We start from the raw sequence: 3,196 nt of genomic DNA on the forward strand, positions 1-3,196 counted from the left end.
TTGCACGTGTGTTCACATGTGTGATAGGTTAAATGTAGAGACTTAAAGGAGACCTGTTATGCAAAATTCACTTTTTAAAAGTTTTTTACTCAACTTTGGGTGTGTACTTCTTAAGAAAACAGTCCTAGGACCAAAAAAATGCACCCAAGGGCATATTTACCGTAAGTAAATGTATTTTAATGTATATTAATGACAAGTTTTATACATTTTGTGATGTCACAAGCTGTACGACAACCCACCAGAACCTGCGTTCAGCCTCTTACCTAGCAAACCCCAGGTGATGCTGCTCCTCCGTATAAAAAAGCCATCACGGTGTTGTTGTGTAATGTGCAGCTCATTTTATAACAAGCCTCCTATAGCACAGTGGTTAGAGTGTAGGCCAGAGAGTCAGAGACTAGGGATTGAGACCGACTTGGACACAAAGAATTTGATTTTTTATTTTCGTTTGTTATGAACATGTTTTCTCATGTAGGCTACTTCTATTGTTTAGCTTATTAAAGCCTTGTTAAAGCCTATTTGCCAAAGTTGAGTAAAAACACCTTTAAAAAGTGAATTTTGCATAATAGGTCTCTTTTAGCCTAGGTAGCCGGTTCAACTCCAGGATGGTCTCCATGTTGCACATGTGCTCACATGTGTGATAGGTTAAATGCAGAGACTTAAAAGAGACCTATTATGCTATTATGCTTTTAAGCCAATTGTCTTTAAAAAAGAACACTTATCCTTAAACATTACATTCAATGCTGATAAAAATGACTATAATTAGCCTAAGTGACAAAGAAGTGTTCAGTTTTATTATATTAACTTACTTTCACATTCAGATTATGTATTTGTCATTGCAGAAGAACAAAACATTTCTAGACCAGCTAATAATATATAAATGACCCGAGTGCCTAAAATCTTCCAGATTAAATCAAACTCCAGAGGGCCGAGGTTCTGAGCCTCCCAGCTTCAGGGAAGAAGCTGCTCCTCAGCTTTGTTGCTCTTGCTTTGGGGCTGAGGGAAGAAGGGCAAATAGTAAAGACATGGCTCTGTAACATTTTAAATACTTAGTATTTTTATATGACAGCTTTATATGGTTGTTTATATGGTTCTCTTGAGTACACAGAGAGATCTGACTAATAAAAGTCACACTGACTGGTGCATCTGTAGATAGGCTTTTCTCTTGTTTACTGTCCTCTTGGTGAAATGTATCTTTTCAGACACCATGATATAATATTGCCCTGGGAATCATTCTCAGTTTCAGCCCTTTGTGCATGGTGTCAACGACAGTGACGTTATGTGACTTTACTACATCTCTAAATTGAAGCCACTTTATAACAGTGGGAAATAGACAGGATATTGGTTTCTCTGCAAAAGAACTAGCTTACTATTTTTTCACCATTTTAATCTTTTTTTTTTAATCTGGAAATATTTATAAACACCTGAATAATCTAAGCCTATAATATACGTTCCCCTATAAATATTTTGTTTCCCATAAATTGGACTATTAGCCACTTCTGCTAAATTCTGTAACTTTGCGAGCATAGTTGCAGAATGAGTCATGAGAAAAACAAAATGAAGTAAAACTTGTAGACTCATTGATAATTTTGTTTTCAGAATGTGCCACTTAGCCTATCATGCAAGCAAACATATTTTTGTATTACATATATTGATTTATCGCAAGTTTAATACCTTTGTTTCTTCTCAGGATTAAATTAGTTTTACTTTTTCATAAACAGATGTGTAGCTGTTACTTTTTACTCAGATGTTTTTCAGCTTTTGTTCTTTGTACATCCATGTGATGTTTTCAGCCTTCATTGTCTGATCTGTTCATAAATTGTTTTATGCTTGCTATTATTAAATTAACCTTATTTTACCCTTAGCTTATGAAATGGCTTTGTAAACACTGAGCGGCACTGCAACAATGTGAAATTTGTCCTGATGCATCTCAGTAATCCAGGTAAAAAAATCAAAAAGAAAAAAAATTGTATAGGTCTTCTGGACGGGATCTTCTCTAATGAAACGTTTCGTCTCTCCTCCAAGAGACTTCTTCAGTCTGAGAGTTTCAGGCAAAATTCAGGCTTTRAAGCACTGCTTCCATGTGACTGATACTCACATCACATGGCTATCGTTGACACCTAATTAACACCTATTGTTAACAGGGGGTGGAGTGATACTGGCAATAGCAGCACTGTAGGAGGGGGACAGCTGAAAACGGAGGCATCCACCTCTGTTTAATGATGGACGGTCTTTCTTCACAAAATTGGCTTCTTTTACTCCTCTCTCAAACCAACGTTCCTCTCTATCAAGAATGAGAACATCCTCATCTCTGAAAGAGTGACCGCTGGCCTGTAAATGAGTGAAAACTGCAGAGTTCTGGCCATTAGATGTAGCTCGTCTGTGTTGGGACATTCTTTTGAACAGTGGCTGCTTTGTTTCCCCGATGTATAACTGGTCGCAGTCCTCCTGGCACTTAACAGCATATACAACATTGCTCTGTTTGTGCCGGGGCACCGGATCRTTGGGGTGAACCAGCCTTTGCCGTAATGTGATTTGGGGTTTGAAAGCCACTGGGATATCATGTTTAGAAAATAAACGTCTCAGTTTTTCCGAAACACCCGCAACATACGGAATAACCACTGGTTTGGGTCTGGGTTTGGGGTCTTCATTTTCACCTGAAGGTTGCATGGAATCCTGTCTGTGTTTCCTGTCTGCTTTCAGGAAAGCCTAGTCAGGATAACCACACTGCTCCAGGGCCTGTCGTGTGTGTGATTTCTCTTTCTGCCTGGCTCCTGGGTTTGTAGGGACACTGTCTGCTCTGTGGTACAGAGTCCTGATCACTCCTAACTTGTGTTCCAGTGGGTGGTGGGAGTCAAAACGCAAATATTGGTCTGTGTGGGTGGGCTTACGATACATGCCAGTTTCTAACCGTCCTCCATCCGAAACCGAGACATCGCAATCCAGGAACGCCAAACTGCCATTTATTACATCCTCTCGTGTGAACTTAATATATTCATCCACAGAGTTGATGTGATCAGTGAAATGTTGGACTTACTGGGCTTTAATTTTAACCCAGGTGTCGTCAACATATCTGAACCAATGGCTCGGTGGCACCCCTGAAAAGGACATCAAGGCTCTCTTTTCCACTTCCTCCATGTACAGGTTTGCAACAATAGGAGAAACTGGGGATCCCATAGCACACCCATGTTTCTGCCTA

Source organism: Austrofundulus limnaeus, unplaced genomic scaffold (assembly GCF_001266775.1).
Source record: "Austrofundulus limnaeus strain Quisiro unplaced genomic scaffold, Austrofundulus_limnaeus-1.0 Scaffold29, whole genome shotgun sequence".
Classification (NCBI taxonomy): domain Eukaryota; kingdom Metazoa; phylum Chordata; class Actinopteri; order Cyprinodontiformes; family Rivulidae; genus Austrofundulus; species Austrofundulus limnaeus.